The 19,930-nt window shown below is 53.8% G+C and overlaps 1 protein-coding gene across 4 annotated transcripts in view; it reads right to left on the minus strand.

The window, feature by feature from the left end:
• Positions 1–19,930, minus strand: part of LOC105471483 (rabphilin 3A like (without C2 domains)) — a 243,403-nt gene that overhangs the window by 11,323 nt on the left and 212,150 nt on the right. The gene's annotated exons all lie outside the window — the stretch shown is intronic.

Here is a 19,930-nt window from a genome sequence, read left to right on the forward strand (position 1 = left end):
CCTGGATGCCACTGATGCTGTGGGCTCCACCTGCCTTATGGGTCAGTGCGGGGAGCGCTTTGCTGTCTGCATTCAGAGTCCAAGACTCAGGGATGAAGCGTCCGTATAACTCATTCAGTACCCCCATCTCCCCACCCCCACCACAGCCCAGCGCCCAAACACACCAGCCACCACGCCTCTGCTCGGGCCGCCCTGCCTGCTGGGCACCTTCATTCGCCCTTGACCACCGGGCGCGCTCCTACGCTGCCCTCAACACACTACGCAGGTGTTGCTTCCTCCGTGAAGCCAATGCAGACGAGCTTTCCACGGTGGTCCCCTGGCATGGCCACATCTGTGCCACCCTTACGGGCCTTATCACACTTGGTGAGGACTGTTCAGGTGTGTCTCCCCAGCAGTGCTGAGTTTCTTGAGGATCTGCATGGAGCATCGCCCGCACGGAGCATCGCCCGCGTGGAGCATCCCCCGCGTGGAGCATCCCCCGCGTGGAGCATCCCCTGCATGGAGCATCGCCTGCATGGAGCATCGCCATCTTTGTGGCCCTTGAGCTGTGGGGTCCAACCTGATTGCCTCGGGACCCTCTGGAGATTCTCAGGACCCATTCCCAGGGAGCCCAGGCTTCAGGCCCAGGGTAGGGCCCAGTATTCTGAAGCGGGGGTTCCGGCAGAGCTTTGCGAATGTGGAAACGGAGGCTGAGAGGTGGCCTGAGCTGTCCAAGGTCATAGAGCAACTATGAGGCAGGGCCAGGGCTCCCGGCTCCCTCTGGGGTTCTAGCTCAGGGCTCCAAGTCCACCCCAGTGCGGCTGGCGGGGGGACTGTTCCTGCCCCACCTGGCTTCCCACAGCCCCAGTGGTGACTGTGGCTCATCCCCTCCCACAGGGCCTTGGTAGAAAGTTCTTAGTACTCAGGAAGAACCCGTTTCAGTGCTTTTGTCCCACCCTCCCCACTCTCACCCCTGCCCAGGCTCACGGTCCCACCTCCCTCAGGGCCTTTCACTGGCCAGGGCCTCCTCTTGGAACATTCTGGCACCAAACCATCCCATGGGGGGCTCGGTCTCACTCGAGGCCGACTCCTAGAGCGGCCTGGGGAACGTGGAAAGCAGCTGTGTTCAGGTCCTGCTGTTTCTGGCCTGCGAGGCTCTTTGGAGGCAGCGACCCAGTCGGGTGCCTGGCTCGTGGCGGGCAGGCCCTCAATGCACGGAGGTGGGAGGGAGGCAGCGTGGGGGAGACCACTGGGTGACGGGGCAGCTGGGTGGGAGGAGGAGGGAGGCCAGCCCGGCTCCTCCCTGCCTGTGCAGCTCCCACTCTGGGCCTGTGGACTTGGAGACAGCAGCGTTTAGAGGGAGGAGGGAGGGCGAGCGGAGGGCCGTCCATCAGCGGGAACGTGGAGAGCCTCGTAAATCAGGGAGGCTGTCTGAGGCCCTTTGCCAAGCATCTGCTGGCATCCGGGAGCCTGGGAGGGCAGGTTGCTCCTCTGGGGGTTGGAGGCAGCCACACCTCGGGCTCCCCTAGTTGAGGAAGGCGGGCAAGCCTCCCTCCCTTTCCCCAGGCACTTCCGTGTGTTATCCCAAATTCCTCACAGCCCCCACCCCAACCTGCAAGGCAGGCCATCATTTTGTTTTAATTATTTTGAATTTTATTACACAAGACTGTAGAAAATAACATAACAAATCCCAAAACATATCCACCCAAACTAACACTTTCATTTTTTATGGAGGGTTTTGTTTGGTTTGCTTTTCTTTAAGAGTCAGAGTCTTGCTCTGTCGCCCAGGCTGCAGTGCAGCGGCACAATCACGGTTCACCGCAGCCTCCACCTCCTGGGCTCAAGTGATCCTCCCACCTCAGCCCCCTGAGTAACGGGGACTACAGGCACATGCCACCACAACCGGCTAATTTGCTTGTATTTTTTTTTTTTGCAGAGACAGGGTTTCGCCATGTTGCCCAGGCTGCTCTCAAACTACTGGGCTAGACTCATCCTCCCCGGTTAGCCTCCAAAGTGCTGGGATTACAGGTGCGAGCCACCATTCCCAGCCTGAGATTTTTGAACTCATAAGATTGTGAACGACAGCATATAAAACTGCATAAAACACAGTTGCCTCAAATGATTAGTTCCAAAGAGACGTCAACATAACCACCACCCAAGTCACGCAGCGAGAAGTTGCCAGCCTTCCCCACCCAGCATGGGTTTCTCCCATTAGGCACCTCTCCCTGCCCCCAGGATTATTTATGTTTTAGAGATGGAGACTTGCTATATTGCCCAGACTGGACTTGAACTCCTGGAATCAAACGATCCTCCTGCCTTAGCCTCCCGAGTAGCTGAGACCACAATGCCATTGTGCCTGGCTTTGCCTTTTTTTTATTGTGACTTTATGTGACACCATTGCATATGGCGCTTTCCTGGTCTTTTAAAAATATAAATACAATAAAACATTACAGATAAAAATTCCCTTCTTGTGTCTCAGCCCCACCCCAGGGAGCGAGCGTAATTATGAAATTTACACATGTCATTCCAGGCTGCATTTCATATTTTCACTACATATATTTGTATTAGAGAAGTATTGTTTTACATAGTTTAAAACTTTTCATAAATGACAACAATAGTGTGTATATTATTCTGCAAGTTGCTTTTTCACTAACTCTAAGTGCTTTTTAAAAAACAGCTTTATTGAGGCATAATTTATACACCATAAAATTCAACCATTTCAAGTGCACAATTTAATGATTTTTAGTAAATGTAAAGAGTTGTGCAACCACCAGCACAATCCAATTTTAGAACATTTCCATCCCTCCTAAAAACTCTAAATAGGCTGGGCACGGTGGCTCATGCCTGTAATCCCAGCATTTTGGGAAAGCAGGATGAAAGGATTTTGAGAGGCCAGGAGTTCCAGACCAGCCTGGGCAACACAGTGAGATCCTGTCTCTACAAAACATTTTTTTTTTCAAAAATTACTGGACACAGTGGCTGCAGCTGCAGTCCCAGCTTCTTGGGAGGCTGAGGTGGGAGGATTGCTTGAGCCCAGGAGTTCCAGCACGTAGTGAGCTAGGATCTCGCCGCTGCACTCCGGCTTTGGGCGACAGAGCAAGATCCTGTCTCTAAAACGAAAAAAAGTCTAAATGCTTTTTGGCTTTCTCTCTTTTTTTTCCCTCAGTGCTTTTGATACACATTTTAATAACCGCCCCTTATAAAGCTCCTGCTATGTGCCAAGAACTGCGGTAAGGAGTTAAGTTGCCACCACATTCACTCCTCATAGCAACTCCACAAAGTGACAGTCTTCCGATGCCACGGAGGCACAGGGGGGCAACAAACTGTCCACGGCCACCCTGTTAGAAACTCACAGAACAGGCTGCAAACCCAGTCTGACCCCAGAGTCAGCCCTTAGCCACCCACTACACAGCCACTCACTCTGCATTCATGCACTCTTACTGTCGTGTGCTATGTCAGGCAAATGTTTTTATCCCACGGTATGAATGAGAAACCGAGGCTTGGATGGGTTAAGTGACTTGCTCAGTATCACTGGAGAGAGAATAACAGAGCTGGGGTTTGAATCTAGGTCTACGTGACTTCAAGCTCGCTGGCGCTTTGCTGGTCTCCTCAGCTGCCTTTCCTTTTTTTCATTACAGTAAAGGAATAAAAGACAGAAAAGAGGAGGATGGCTGGAAAGCGGGAGAGAGACGTCAGAAAAAGCTTTTTTTTTTTTTTTTTTTTTTTTTTTTTTTTTTTAAAGACAGAGTCAGGCTCTGTCGCCCAGGCTGGAGTGCAGTGGTGCAATCTCCGCTCACTGCAACCTCCGCCTCCTGGGTTCGAGTGATTCTCCTGCCTCAGCCTCCTGAGTAGCTGGGATTACAGGCGCCCACCATCATGCCCAGCTAATTGTTTGTATTTTTAGCAGAGACAGGGTTTCTTCATGTTGGCCAGGCTGGTCTCAAATTCCTGACCTCAAGTGATCCACCCTCCCAGCCTCCCAAAGTGCTGGGATTACGGGCATGAGACACTGTGCCCGGCCAGAACAAACTTTTAAATTCTTTTATGCTCAGCCTACATCCACAGATACTTACATACATACATGTGCAACACAGGATCTCTGAACACCAGCTCTAGTCAGTTGAGTCTATGCACAGCTCTGTATGTGTAGGCTGCACATGTGTGTGCACAACATGCATATGTGTACCCAAGACCACATATGTGTTCACACACCATTCCAGATGCACACCCACACAGGTGTACACACCCTAATAGGCACACCCCCACAGGCACATACAGGTGCACACCCACACAGGCACACGTGTAAACACAGATGCTCATGTGCACGTGCACACACAGCTGTACATGCACACACAACTGTACACAAAGTTGTACACACCCACAGCTGTACACACACAGCTGTACACACCCACAGCTGTACACTCACACAGCTGTACATGCACTCATAGTTGTACACACAGTTGTACACACACACAGCTGTACACTCACACAGCTGTACATGCACTCATAGTTGTACACACAGTTGTACACACACACAGCTGTACACTCACACAGCTGTACACAGTTGTACACACACAGCTGTACACACACAGCTGTACACTCACACAGCTGTACACACAACTGTACATGCACTCACAGTTGTACACACACACAGTTGTACACACACACACAGTTGTACACACACACAGTTGTACACACATAGTTGTACACACAGCTGTACATGCACTCACACAGCTGTACACACACTCACAGCTGTACACACACTCACAGTTGTACACACACACAGTTGTACACATACATAGTTGTACACACACATAGTTGTACACACACACAGCTGTACATGCACTCAGTTGTACACACACAGCTGTACACACATTCACAGTTGTACACACACACAGTTGTACACACATTGTTGTACACACACACAGCTGTACACGCACTCAGTTGTACACACACAGCTGTACACACAGCTGTACACTCACAGTCGTACACACACAGCTGTACATGCACTCACAGTTGTACACACACAGCTGTACACACACTCAAATGACTAGAATTGGTGTTCACAGGTCCTGTGTTACTCAGGGTGAGGAGAATGTCAGTGTGTATGTGTGCTCATGCATGTGTGTACGTGTGCACGTGTGTGTGTGTGTGGTGGGAGAGAGGAGTTCAGTCTTCTGGGGTACCCTGGTGGCCCATTTGTCAGGGTCCGGATCTGAGAAATGCTGCATCGGGGCAGACCCCTTCTCCAAAAGGCACTCTCAGCCGGGAGGGCCCCATGCCCCACCACCCTCTCTTTGTGCTCCCAAGTGCCTGCTGAGGTCCTTGGATAAAGTTTCAGGACCTGGGGATTGCCTGGCCCCTGTGGCCAGGAGTCGAATCCTCTGCGTCTCTTCTCCCTGACCTGGGTGCTTCCATCACCAAAGCTCCTTTCTGCCCCCAACTCCTCTGAGTCTACACAGACCTGGAAGGGCCTGTAGGAGCCACATCCAACAAGCACCCACAAGCAGCAGCCAGTGAGCAGACACGAGCGTCCGAGAGGGGCCTCACCATACGTCCACGAGCAGGGCACGGCAACCACTTACATTTTACAGACAGGGAAACTGAGGCACGGAGGCCTTCTGCAGGACCCCGTGGCTGGAGATGGACTCCAGATTCAAACCCAGATTCAAACCCAGGCTGTGTGTCTGCACAACTCAGACTGCACAACCAGCACAGAGAACACTCGAACCGAACCCAGCTCACGCAACACAGCGGGATCCCGACCCCAGAACCCAGGCGTCCTCAGCGGGATCCTGACCCCGGAACCCGGGCGTCCTCAGCGGGATCCCGACCCCGGAACCCAGGTGTCCTCGGCGGGATCCTGACCCCAGAACCCGGGCGTCCTCGGCGGGATCCCGACCCCGGAACCCGGGCGTCCTCGGCGGGATCCCGACCCCGGAACCCGGGCGTTCACAGCGGGATCCCGACCTCGGAACCCGGGCGTCCTCGGCGGGATCCGGACCCCAGAACCAAAGCATCCTTGGTGGGATCCCCACCCTGGAACCTCCAAGCTCTGTCCATCCTCTCAGATGTCCTTCAGCACATTGGTCCATGCAGAATATCTATGCACCTGTCTCTCCCTCCATCTGTCCAATGCTCCATCAGTCTGTCCATGTCCTGTTCACAGCAGGATCCCGACCCTGGAACCCAGGCGTTCTGGTATCCGGCCTCCAAGTATTGGTCCTACCCTGGTGGTTTACAGCAGCTGAGAAGCTGACGGCTTTACTCACCCATGACAAAAAAAGACAAGCAGAGGGTGATGTAGGAAGTTTTTCAGAAAGTTAAATCCCTTTAATTAAAGCAAAACGAAACAGCTTTTTTGTTGACTTTTCCCCTTTCTTTTCTAAAATAAGGGTGATCTTATCCAATGGTTATTATTTTATATTCTTAATTTGGCAAGATAAAAATGTGAGCAGCTGCACGCCAGCCCCCAAATGTAGGGGAGGTTTTTCTGGTTTACAGACTGTCTCAGGTTCGAGCCTCCTTGCGGCACCCCTGCTTCCATCCACCTTAGCCTGGAACGGAGACTTGTTTTTCTTTTGTATCTGTCCTTCCCAGATTTCATATTTGTATTTTCCAAAACAATCTAGTTGAAGAAATCCTACTCAGTATGTTTGAAATCTTTATGCTACCAGCTCAAACTCTGGATTGAGCTAACAACAAAATAGAGGAAAGCTCTTTTTCTTATTCAGCAGTCAAACTTCAAGGCAACTTCAGCCCTGGGAACTCAGCCAGTTGCTGGGAAGTAAAGGAATCAAAGGCTTCTAAACAGTAAAAAATGTCTTTAGAATAGAGCTTGGCTCAGAGAGAGCTTTGGCCTTCCTGCAAATTAAGAATAATGATTTGGTGAGCTTGTTTATCTCCCCTCCACCAGCAAGGCTTGGTCTCCCCGGGGGTAACCAGCAGCAGATTCAAGAGGAAGCGGGGGGGGGGAGGCTGTCTGGGGCTGGAGGAGGAGGCAGCTCCAATACGCTGGGGTCAGGCAGTGTGGGGGCAGAGAGGTCTCCTCATTTCCACAGCACCCCGAGTCATCAGAGTTTACAAGACACTTCTACGTTATCTGGAAAAAGGAGGCGCTCCTGGTACATCTTAGAAAGATTTCCATAAAACGGGCTGAAAAGCAATCATAACACCACAACAAAACACAAACAGGCAAGAGATAAACTCCCGTAATCCGGACGCCTCAGAGAGAGCAGAGCGTATGCAGGTGAGAGCCTTGGCTGGGTGGGAGGTCGGAGTCAGACTGGACCCTCTGCAGAATTAGCAGTGGTGTGTGCTCACCTCTGCAGCTGCTCCTCTGACACGGGCCTGGTTCCCTAGATAACTGGAGGGTCCTGCATCTCGTGGCAGTTCCCACCATGCCCTGCTGCAGCTCGCACCCGAGAGCCCTCTGATCCCGGGAACGGGCAGCCGCCATCCACTGCTGCACCGTTCTGACCATGTGCCCCACGTGATTTCATGCAGCCCTCACTACTGCTGTGTCCAGGAGGCTCAGAGAGGTCAAGTTCCTTACCTAAGGTCACACAGCAGGCATGTGCCAGAGCTGGGACGAGAGCACGTGTTTGTGCGACTCCGGATGCTGGCTTTCGGCCTCGAGTCCCCGGCCTCTTCAGCTGGCTGGGGGCAGGTCCTGGGCCTCCAGGGAGGACGCACCTGCTCGTGGCCAGTTCTGGGCCCAGCCTGGGACTGACCTCACACCCCCTCTCGCACCTGGAGCTGCACTGACAGCGGCAGGCAGAGGGACCTCCTTTCTCTTTCCCTGGATACCGGCTCTGACCCTCCGATTTCCACCATGATCACGGTGTTCCCGGAGTCAGGCAGGGTATGAGGGAAATTGCCCTTTCCCTGGAATAATTTATCGTCTTGTTATTTCCGTTACCTGACCCTGTTTAAGCCTCTTCCGTGCTGAGCTGTTTGAATTTCCAGCTTGGAAATCCCCAGGCTGGGCGGGAATTGCTGTTTCCTGACCGAGGAGCAGACAGGGAGGTGCTGCCTGCAGGCCTGGCCGAGGGTCAGAGCGGGGCGTGCGGTGAAAGTCCACAGGGCTCTGCTGGGCTGACACGTGGGAAGGGTGGCAGAGGGAGACCGTGACCTGCAGCCAGGGGTGGTCCGAGGAAGGGAAGGCGTTGGTAGGAATGGGGAGGGGCTACGGACAGCGAGGGGACTCCTGGGCCAGGCTCTGCACCAGGGCACGGAGTAAGGCTGTTGAGGGTGTTGGTTTCGGTTTAAGGTCGAGGAGCCTCAGGAGACCACGTGACAAGCACAGAGCCGAGAGCTCGGGCCTCGGGCTGAAATCCTCGCTCTGCCACGCGCTGGCGGTGTGGTCGTGTGCACGTTGATGGACTTCTCTCAGCCTCAGTTTCCTCCTCTGTGAAGCGGAGGGCATGGTGTCCACCCCCATGATTCCTTTAATGCGAGAGCTGACTGAGGGGACGTGTGGAGAGACCCAGTCTGGCCTCCGGCCGGGGCCCATGTGACCCAGGTGGTGGCTGTTTACGGTGATCAACTCTCCCCAGTTTGCTGGAAACTTCCTGGCTTCAGCCCCGAAAGTCCCGCACCTGGCGAGACCCGCTGGTCCTGGAACACCTGGGTGGGTGCTTGCTCTGCCTGTGGCCTCCTGCTCCTCGCTGCATAATGTGCCGGGTCACGTCGGTGTCCTGCGGAAGGCCGCAGCCCTCGCTGAGGTTTCCGTAACATCGCCTGTGGCTGTTATTTCAGTGTTGAGGTGGATACGTGTCCTTGCACACATTTCTGAACCACAGAGACTCAGATGTGACGTTCCGCCCCTGTTCCCCCATAAATGCATAGGCACAAGGCATCTGGGTGTGTGGGAGACACTGCAGACGTTTGGGGTGGGACGGAGGCCCTGAGATCACTGTAGTGCAAACAGCGTCAAACGGAACACGACACACGAGTCCTCTGGCTGCCCCATCAAAGTGCGGGGGACGCAGGGGGAGGGAGCTTCACTCAGGGACCTCCTGCCTCAACTCCTCGCTCTGACCTCTGCACTTTCCTCTAAATTGTGTTCGTTTCTAACGTCTCTTGGCCCCTGGTTGAAATGTGCCTTTAAAATGGCTAATGACAAAGGAGCTTTTTCCTGAACCAAGACACTTGCTTTCCAAGAGGAGCCGTTCCCTCCCCAGCTGCTCAGAAAATGGCAGGTGTGCTTATCGGTTCAGACGTGGAAGGCCTACGAGCTGGGGAAGGCCACATCTGTGGCTGCTCCAGGCCTTGCAGGTCACCGTCCTGGCTGTAAAGCAGCACCCAAGGCTGGGTCATTTATAAAGAAAAGCAGTGTAATTGGCTCAGGGTTCCTCGGGCTGTACAGGAAGCTTGATGTTGGCCTGTACTCAGCTTCTGAGGAGCCTCCAGACACTTACAATCATGGCAGAAGGCGCAGGGGGAGCAGGCACGCCACGCGGTCAGAGCAGCAGCAAGAGACTGAGACGGGAGGCGCTACACACGCGTAAACGGCCGAGCTGGTGAGAACTTACAAGGCGGACGGCGCTCAACCAGTCATGAGAAAACCTCCAACACTGAGGGCTACACCTGAACGTGACACGTGGGGGGGGCACAGATCCAAGCCACATCAGCAGCTCCTTCAGAGGGAGGTGGCTCCGGACCCCAGTTCAGAGTCTGGCCGATGTGCTCTCCCGGGTGTGCCTGGCACAGCTCTCAGGTTCTGCGGGAGCTGCTGGGCTTGGATGCAGGGCTCTCCCCCAGTTCGAGGAGCCTGGCGACCTGGCCTGGTCTCACCCCATCGCCTAGGGCAGAGACGCTCCAAAGTCACAGACTTTCAGGGCCAAGAGACCCTGGAGTGCGTCTGACTCAATCTTGGATTTAGCAGGGGATCTGAGGCCCACACTGGCACAACTGACCTGTCTGCACTTACACATTCTGGAGGCGGCAGAGCGGAGGAGAGGGGTGCTTGGCCTAGCTGCGTGATTTAGTTTAAAACATAGTCATGCACCGTATAACGAAGTTTGTCGGTGACAGGCTGTATATGCAGCGGTGGTCCCGTAAGATTACAAAGGAGCTGAAAATTCCCATTGCCTAGTGATGTTGCAGCTCTTGTAATGTCACGGTGCAACACGCTATCCCTTGTTTGTGGTGATGCTGGTGTAAACCTACTACACTGCCAGCCACATAAGAGTGGACAGTAATGTCCTAGGCCCTCACACCCACCACACACTGACTCTCCCACAGCGACTCCAGTCCTGCAAGCTCCGTTCACGGTAAGTGCTCTACACACCTGTGCCATTTTAAAATATCTTTTATGCCGTATTTTTACTGTACCTTTTCTATGGTTAGCTACACACATAATTCCACTGTGTTGCAGTTGCTGCAGTATTCAGTCACATGCTGTGCAGGTTTGTAACCCGAGAGCCATAGGCCCTCCCCCACAGCCTAGGTGTGCCGTAGGCTCTGCCATGTAGATTTACGTCCGTGCCCTCTATGATGTCTGCACAATGATGAGATCGCCTGATGACACATTTCTTGGAAGTAACCCCGTCGTATCCTGGTTGTTAGGTGACACGTGCCTGTACTTCTGTGTGAATGAGGGTGAGTGAGATCTAACCTGCACACACATTAAGGGCTGGCTAATTAACATGTCAAGTAAATCAGTTAATCCTCATCCGTACAAACACTTTATGGTTGTCTTATTAGCACAAGGAACGTGAGTTTTCTTTCATTCATTTCCTTTTTTTGAATAGGGTCTCGTTTTGTTACCCAGGCTGAGTGCAGAGGCGAGACCACGACTCACTGCAGCCTCCAACTTCTGTGCTCAAGCAATCCTCCTGCCTCAGCCTCCCAAGTAGCTGGGGCTACAGCTGTAGTGATTTTGATGGGGGGGGAGTTTGTTGGGGATCACTGAGGCAGGCTGGGCACACAGACCAGGGCTCCGCACAAGCACCTGGCACCTTTCACAGCCCCACTCCACTTCGCCAGTGGCCTGGCATGGAGAGTGAGCCAGCCTGGGCGGGTGCTGGCCTGGGCAGTGAGTGGGCAGTTAGAGGCTGGCAGGCCAGAGCTGCTACTCCCTCCCTGGGTGGTGGCTGCTCTGAGGCCTGCAGGCCTGGCCTGGTCCCCAGGCAGGGCACTAACTGAGGCCCAGAAGACCAAGTCCCCAGTAGCTGGTGGGGCTTCAAGAGCTGCTCTGCCCAGGATTCCTGTGGCAACTTTGAATTCAGCGCCCCTGGCCGAGGACCCACAGCTTGTGGGAACTGTGGATTGGGGCTCCTGGTCTGTGGGCACACGGGCCCTGGGCCTGCAGTGTTTCCATCCATCCACACATCCTTCGTCCCATCAGGACAGCGGTCCATCCTCTGCTCACGTGTCCATCCTCTCAGACGTCCTTCAGCACATTGGTCCCTGCAGAATATCTATGCACCTGTCTCTCCATCCGTCTGTCCAGTGCTCCATTAGTCTGTCCATCATCCATCCTCCCATCTATCCCCCAGCCACCCACCCACCCCCACCATCCCCCACCCAATCATCCATCCAACCACCCTCGATGCCCCCACTCACCCTTCCCCAACCCATCCATCCGTTAACCCAACCCCCACCCATCCTTCCCCCACCCACTCCCAACTCAAACATCGCCCTACCCATCCCCTACTCCTCCACCCACTCACCCATCCATCTCCTCACCCGTCCCTCACTCATCCATCCCTCCATCCATCCCCTCACTCATCTGCCATCCACCCATCCCCCCACCTTCCTCACCCCTCCACCACCCACTGACCCACCCCCTACCCCTCCATCTGCCCATGCGTCCGTGCGTCCATTGATCCAGCAATATTTCTCGACAGCTAACCAGGGACCCAAAGGTGAATAAGCCTTGACTTCTGCTTCGGAAGCCGGCTCTAGGGACCCCGCCTTGCCCCACCACTCTGGAAGCAGAGCCGGGAAGGAGGTGCAGCGACTGATCTGGGTGGGTCCCTGCTTTGGGGCCAGGGATGACACGGCCCAGCTTTTGGTTCCCTTTTCCCCCTGAAAGAGCCTGGGCAGAGGCGATGGCAGACGGGAAGGAGGGAGGGGTACAGTCAGACTTAAAATGTCTCCAAAGAGGAGCCGCTGAGAGGCAGGGCTGAGCACGCTGAATTATTTTCTGGTAATTGGCACTGAAGAAGCTGCAGACATCCTGGGGTCTGCATCAAAGGCTCAGAGCTTCGGCCCGTCTTGGTGGAGACCGGGGGCACCTTGTCGGGGGCTCCCAAGGCTCTCTGAGCTCCCACCCCCTCCTCCTCCCGCCTGTCTGCTCTCCGTGGTACGCGGGGTTGCGAGAGGCAGGCTCTGCTGTGCTTTCTGCACAAGACACAGCCCCAGGGGTGGCGCCGGGCGCTGCAGGTCAGAGCCCTGACCGTTTGCAGAGGAAAGGAGAGGGACAGGAAACTGGAGCATCAAGGCCCTGCTCTGCAGGGGACGCCGGGACTCAGCCGTGGCAGGGGCTCTGCCAGTGCTCTTCACACATGGCCTGGCGAGGCCCTTCTCCTCACATGCTCCGGGCAATGCTAGTGCCAGGTTTTCCTTTGGTCTCATCCCTCCCCCGTGCAGAAGAGCATTTGCTGGCACTTGGATGAGCAATTTAAACTCACAGGCCCTTCGCATATATTTGAGACAGGGTGTTGCTCTGTCAGTCAGGCTGAAATGCAGGTGCACAGTCACAGCTCACTGCAGCCTCCAACTCTTGGGCTCAATGATCCTCCCTTCTCAGCCTCCTGTGTAGCTGGTGCTACAGGCATGCACCACCACGTCTGGCTACATTTTTATTTTTCTGGAGATGGCATCTCCCCATATTGCCCAGGCTGGTCTCGAACTCCTGGGCTCAGGTGATTCTCCTGCCTTGGCCTTCCAAAGTGCTGGGATTACAGGCAAGAGCCATTGCACCTGGCCTCCTCCGTATTCTGTAAACAGGTGAAGCTTTCTGTGTCTGTACATACTAGTGTATGCACACGTGTGTGCGCGTCTGTGGGCAGTCCATCTCCCCGTCCATCTCCCCTGGCGAGGGCCGCTTCTGCCCAGGACCTCCAACAGCTGGGCCCTCCAGCCGGTTACCCAACATAGGAGGCTTCTCTCCCCACTGGGGAACACAGTGAGGGACTCTCTCATCTCACAGGCGGGGAGTGACAAACATGGAGGGCTCGAGGCAGGGCCAGGATGTGAACCTGTGTCCCAGACGCCCGGTCAGGCACTCCTGCCACCTCCCCAGGAGGCCCCTCTGCAGAGTCAGAGGACTCATCCCGGTCGGCCTGGACCGTTGATCTAGCTGCACTTACAGAGTCTGTGCCCAGAAAGACAGCCAGGCCAGGCAGGGCCCGCTCTACGATCACAGGGCCTGGTGCAAAATGAAAACAGGGGGACCCTTATTCAACGAAACGAAGCATTTCCAGATGGCGACAGCAGGTCACTGAGCCGAGCCCAGGCCCCTGCCTGCTTGCCCAGGGTGCATGCCCATGCAGCCAGCATCACGGGAACAGCTGAAGCTCCTGGGGCAGGGGACGGTGCTGGGGGCCAGTGCGGGGCTCAGGAGGATGGCGTCCTGTGTTCAAATGAAAGGCAGACCTTTGTGTATCGCTGGTGGGAGTGTGAAGTGGTACGGCCTCAGTGGACTATGGTCCTAAAAACAAGCCAACCTACAATTACCATATGATCCAACAATTCCTCTTGGGTATTTTTTTTTTTAAAGACAAGTTCTGACTCTGTCACTCAGGCTAGAGTACAGGGGCATGATCATGGTTCACTGCAGCCTCGACCTCCCAGGCTCAGGCTATCCTCCTACCTCAGCTTCCCTAGCAGCTTGAACTACAGGTGTGGGCCACTGTGCCTGGCTAATTTTTTGGTATATTTTGTAGAGATGGGGTCTTGCCACATTGCCCAGGCTGGTCTCAAACTCCTGGGCTCGAGTCATCTGCCTGCCTCCGTCTCCCAAAGTGCTGGGATTACAGGCGTGAGCCACTGCGCCCGGCCCACTGTTGGGTATTTAACCAAAAGAACTGGAAGAAGGGACTCAAACAGGTATCTGTACACCTAGTTCATAGCAGCCTTAGTCACAGCAGCCGAAACGGGGAACCAACCCAAGTGTCCATCGGCAGATGATGGATACACACACATATCATTCAGCCATAAAGTGGAATAAAAATCGGACAGGTGCTCCAACAGGAATGGGCCCTGAAAACATGATGTTAAGTGAAAGACGCCAGACACAAAAGGACAAATATATGATTCCACTTATATGAGGAACCCAGGGTGGTCAGCGACAGAGACGGAAACTGGAAGGGTGGTTCCTGGGGCTGGGGGAGGCGAAACGGGGAGTTGTTTATGGGATCATGGGAAAGTTCTGGAAATGTTTGATGGTAACGGTTACACACTGCTGTGAATGTACTTCACGCCACTGAACTATACACTTAAATTCTACCTAATTTTGCTGCAATTTTTAAAAAGGGGAGGCAGGTGCTTGTGGGAAGACGAGACAACTGTGGGAGCCTGTGGGCGGTGCTGGGGGCCCGAGGGATCAGCTCCCCTTCTTGGATTTAGGTGCCACGTTCTGTGGCCCGGCTCCCACAGCCCTCCTTGAGGTCGAAGGTCAGCCTAGAGACAGGCCCTGGGCTTCAAAGGCCCTGAGAGCCCACTTCATCCATGGAAGCTGCTGGAAACCCTCCCAGCCAAAGCCACCGCTGCACCTGCAAGGGCGGCTGCTTCAGTGAACCCACCCCCAAGTGCCCACGAAGGAAGGCTGAGCTCCGAACCTGGGGCTCACAGCCAGGTGGGGCCACGGACACGAGACAGTTTCCGGAACGGGGGCGAAATCTCTGCATTGACTGAGACTCACTCTCATTTGTTACATCAGCACTGGGAAAATACCCCAGCAGGACAAGGGGCTGACTTTCCCCCGTTCACCGAGAAGTTTCCATCTGTGCTGCCGACACCTCTGCCCTTGGAACCCCAGCTTTTTTCATCTCACACCCTGGCCTTGCGGTGAAGCCTGTGGGGCGTGGTTTTTGGCATCTGACCACCCCGATTCCAAGTCGGGCCCTCTCGACCTCTCTGGGCCTCAGTCTCCTCCTCTGAAAAGTGGGAGCACAAACGTCCCTGACTCCTAGGTGGGCGGGGATTTTCCCAAAGCTCACGCAGGGGCCTGACTCCACAAACGGTGGCCATGATGGACGGTCACCCCGCACAGGAGGATGCCGCCTCCCTCCCTGGCCGTGGCTCGTGGAACTGAGGCTCTGTCTGTCGTCGGCAAAGTCAGTCAGTGAGAGGAGGTGGGGGCCGCGGCAAGGGAAGTGGGGAGCCAGGGAGGGCATGGCCTGGAGTCCTGATGGGCCTCCCTCCCCGAGCCAGGCAGCTTCCTTCTCCTCAGCCTGCTGCGCCCGGCCCGGCAGAACAGGCCGCTGCCACCACCGGTTCACCGAGAGGCGGGATCAGGCGGGACAGATCCGCCGACTTTCCAGAACCCTGAGAAGCAAGGGCAGAAAGTGGGCGTTTTGTCATGTGGGAAAGGCGCCAGCCCCCGCTTTTTGGGGTGGAAACTGCTCACGTTCTTAGGGCCTCTCGATCACTCCTGAGGCACTCACTCCTCACTGAATTCTACCGGAGAAACAGCCGGTAGCTGTTGACGCGCTGGTCACGGCGGTGGGAGCTGTGCTGGGCTCTCACGTTTTAAATGTCCACTGTCATCCTGAGAGGGGAGTGTTATCCCCACTTCACAGATGAGAAAACAGGGGCACAGGGAAGCACCATCGTTTCAGGCACTAAGCAGCAGATCTGGGATTTGAAACCAGCGTCCAGAGTTCATGAGCTCTCCCCTTGCTGCCTCTTTTAGGAGCCACTTGTGTTATCTGGTATTTAGCACGAATCTGGTCCCTTCTGTACGCCCTGATTTTTACGGATGTCACAGAGCACCTTCCACCTTCTACCAGGAAAGGCTCAGTTCTGAAAGCTAATTTGTAAGTTGGTTGCTTGGGACTAAGAAAGCAGTTTTGTGAAGAAAGGATTTCTTGGTTCCCATGTCAGCCCACAAGAACCCTTGACTCCCAAGGCAGCCACAGGCTCCCGGGAGGGATCTGCATCCCAGCTCGGCTCCGAAGCTGCCCCTTCCACACCAACGTCGTCTTACTGAACGCCTTTCCAGGAAACGCATTTGGAATCCACCCTGGGAGTGCGGGGACTGGGTCCGGCCCAGTCGTGGGGCTCTGGTGGGGGCTGAGTGTGGGGGCTCATCTGCATCAGGCCTGAGGGGGCTCCGGTCCCACAGAGGCGTGGGTAGCGCACTTGCAGTTTAGAACTGCGGGCAGAGGCCCGAGCCACCCCAAGGCTGGTGTTCCCGGGTCAGGTGTGGACCCAGGGACTGCGGGGCAGCCCACAGGCTGTCTTTTCTCGGCCAGGCAGGTGTTTACGTGCTCATCTGCTATGGCCTTGGGGCTCTCACTGCCCCACCCCCTGCCCTGTGAGTTTGTCAGCAGTTGGGTATTTTTCCATAAAAATTCATTGCTATAAATGAAATGAGTGTATTGTTTTAAAAGGGTAACTGTCCTACAAAGTTTATAACGTAACGCAGGGCTCCCCTGCTCATCTGGAGTCAGTCACCTTCGAACGCCTTTAGTTCCTCAGTATCTAAAACCTCATGCGGATTCTATGTCTTGACTTTGTAATTTTATAGAGCATTATGTATTGTAAAATGTCATGATGTAGCTCTCATATACGATCTCCCTGACACACACATGCTTCTTGTAGATCCTTGTGCACCTCCTCTGTCCTCATCTGGGCTGGCTGGCACTGGCCTCTAGACCAGCCCCCCAGCTCCACCCCGAGGATTCTCTCCCGTGCCCCGTCTCTCTTGGTTTTCTCCCTTGTTTGGCTGGAGCACATCCTACAGTAGCTGCCTGAGAAAGAGGGCAAGGGAGGTGATATTTTTCAAGAACTCACATGTCTGAACGTATCTTCATTCTACCTGCACACTTCACTAAGTTCGAGCTGGATAGAAAAGTCAAATTAGAAATTGTTTCCCGTCAGAATTCAGAAGATCTTGTTTCACTGCGCTCTGACTTCAAATTTTGCTTCGAGAATTTCAGTGGCATTGGAATTCCTGATCCTCTGTATGTGACTTTTTTTCTCTCTCTCTTTAGAAGGCTTTGGAATATTTTCCGATTATCCTGGTGTCCTGAAATTTCCTAACAAGGTTTGGTATAGCTCCTTAATTGACTTTAAAATATTTCTGACATATAAAAAATACAAATCTAGGCCGGGCGCAGTGGCTCACGCCTGTAATCCCAGCACTTTGAGAGGCTGAGACGGGTGGATCACAAGGTCAGGAGTTCAAGACCATCCTGGCCAACGTGGTGAAACCCCATCTCTACTAAAAATACAAAAATTAGCTGGGCATGGTGTTGTGCACCTGTAATCCCAGCTACTTGGGAGGCTGAGGCAGGAGAATGGCTTGAACCCAGGAGGCGGAGGTTGCAGTGAGCAGAGATCGCACCACTGCACTCCAGCCTGGGTGACAGAGCAAGACTACTCCATCTCAAAAACAAAAAAACAAAAAAAAACAAAAAAAAAATCTATAATAAACATATAAATACACAATATGAAGTAAAATATAAATATTACAAACCTGTCTACCTATCACTGAGCTTAATAAAACATTAAGATTCCTCTTTAATTGTATTTCTCCTCTCCCCAAGACGTGTCCCGAGTCTGTGTTATCCTTCCTGGTTCTGAATTCGCTTGCTGTGTAAAATATATTTTAATATATAACGTTCTTGCATGTTTGTGAAATCTCTACATAGATGGTGTCATGTATTTTTCTGCCACCTGCCTGTCTGTCAGCATTATTGGTGAGATGCACATACTCTGAGAGTGGTGACTCAGTTTCACCACTGCATAATATTCTATTGTTTGCATATATCACAATTTACGTGTCTGTTCCTCTGTTGAAGGCTTTTTGGTTGTTTCTGAATCTGAACTGCAAATATTCCGTGCATGTCTCCTGGAGCCCATGTAGACGAGTTTCTGGAGGGCAACGGTCCTGAGGCCTCCCAGCACATTGGAGTCCTCTGGAGAGCTTTATAAATCCCAGTGCCAGCCAAGGATACATTCAAAATCAATTAAACCCAAATCTCTAGTGGTGGGTCTGCCACGAGTACTTTTAAAGCTCCCCAGGTGATTCCAGTGAGCAGCCAAGGGGAACCACCACTGCCCTGGACCAGCGCTCCAGCGCTCCTCCGGGACCAAGGTTCCAATGCTCCTCCGGGACCAGTGTGCCAGTGCTACTCAGGGACCAAGGCTCCAGCGCTCCTCTGGGACCAGCTCCAACGCTCCTCCGGGACCAATGCTCCAGTGCTCCTCTGGGACCAGCTCCAACGCTACTCCAGGACCAGTGCGCCAGTGCTACTCAAGGTGTGGCCCTTCAACCATGTGTCACCTGCAAGCCTGTTAGATGTGCACACTTGGGTCCCACCCCAGAGCTGGCGAGTGAGCATCTGTGTTTCAGCAAGACCTCAGGGACGGCTGCAGGCTGCGCCCACCTTCGCCTACTGGGCATCACCAAACTGCTGCTCGGGATGGTGGCCGGGGCCACACCGGTACGGAGGCCTCGTGTCCCTGTGCTGAGCACTTGTAGGGTTCTCTGTGGACGCCCATTCCCTTCGGTCCTGGGAAGTATTCTGTGTCGTTTCTTCAACCATCTCCTCTCCTCTGTTTTCTGTTTCTCAGGATGAAATTCCTGTTTGATGGATCTTCTGTGTTGAGCTGGTCTTGTTGTTTTCCAGTATTCTTGACTTTTCCCTCTTTTTGCGTTCCCTCTCTCGGAGATTTCTCTCCTCTTCCATCCCTTCTCATGCATTTTAAATTCCTGCTATTATATTTTTAATGATCAAGAATTTTAACACTGCCTTTAAAAAAAATAACATTCTTTTCTCATTTAATAGGTGCGCTACTTCAGGGGATTTTCCTCTGACTCCTTTCTTCTGTGTACTGGAGTCTCTGTATTTTCAGTTACTGGATTTCATCAGACGTCAGATGCCCTTGGCTGTCCCCACTATGAGTGAAACACAGCAAAGCTACTAGGCAGCACTGAACATGTGGGTGAGGCTTGTGGACCGGAGGTCTCACAGTGGACTGGGCAGAGACCCACTGTTTGGGGAACCCCCAGTGTCAGGACTTGTCCATCTGTTCTCTTTGATCAGTTTCCCAGACAGAAATTCAATAATGTCCTGCCAGCTGGGAGCTGAGGCTCACGCCTGTAATACCAGCACTTTGGGAGGCCGAGGCGGGCGGATCACAAGGTCAGGAGTTCGAGACCGGCCTGACCAACATGGAGAAACCCCGTCTCTACTAAAAATACAAAATTAGCCGGGCGTGGTGGCGCATGCCTGTAATCCCAGCTACTCGGGAGGCTGAGGCAGGGGAATCGCTTGAACCCGGGAGGCGGAGGTTGCAGTGAGCCGAGATCGTGCCACTGCACTCCAGCCTGGGCAACAAGAGCGAAACTCTGTCTCAAAATAATAAATGTCCTGCCTTGGGGGTGGACGGATGGGGACTAGGCCTGGCTTTTATCAGCCTCCATCATGGATTTTAATGGGGAATTAGGGCTTCTCCATTTACATGCTGATTTCAGTAAGGCACCTTGCCCCAGCCTTTGGCTACCCTTGGGGTCCCCAATCCAGAATCTTTTCAGATCACCCTTGGCCGGCAGTACACCTGTCTCCTACCATGGTCAGAGAAGGGCAGTCACCAGGCCGAGAGAGGGGACCTGCAGATGTAAACACTTCTTTCAGTCAAGACAGTCCTCAGATCCACCCTGAACTTCCACCTTCGGGACACCCGGCCCCTCCTAGTTCTGTGCATTTGGGCGATTCTGCAGAGTAAATGGGCTTGCCCGTGCTTGTCTGTGCTTTTGGCTTCCTTC

This window comes from Macaca nemestrina, chromosome 17, assembly GCF_043159975.1.
Source record: "Macaca nemestrina isolate mMacNem1 chromosome 17, mMacNem.hap1, whole genome shotgun sequence".
Lineage (NCBI taxonomy): Eukaryota > Metazoa > Chordata > Mammalia > Primates > Cercopithecidae > Macaca > Macaca nemestrina.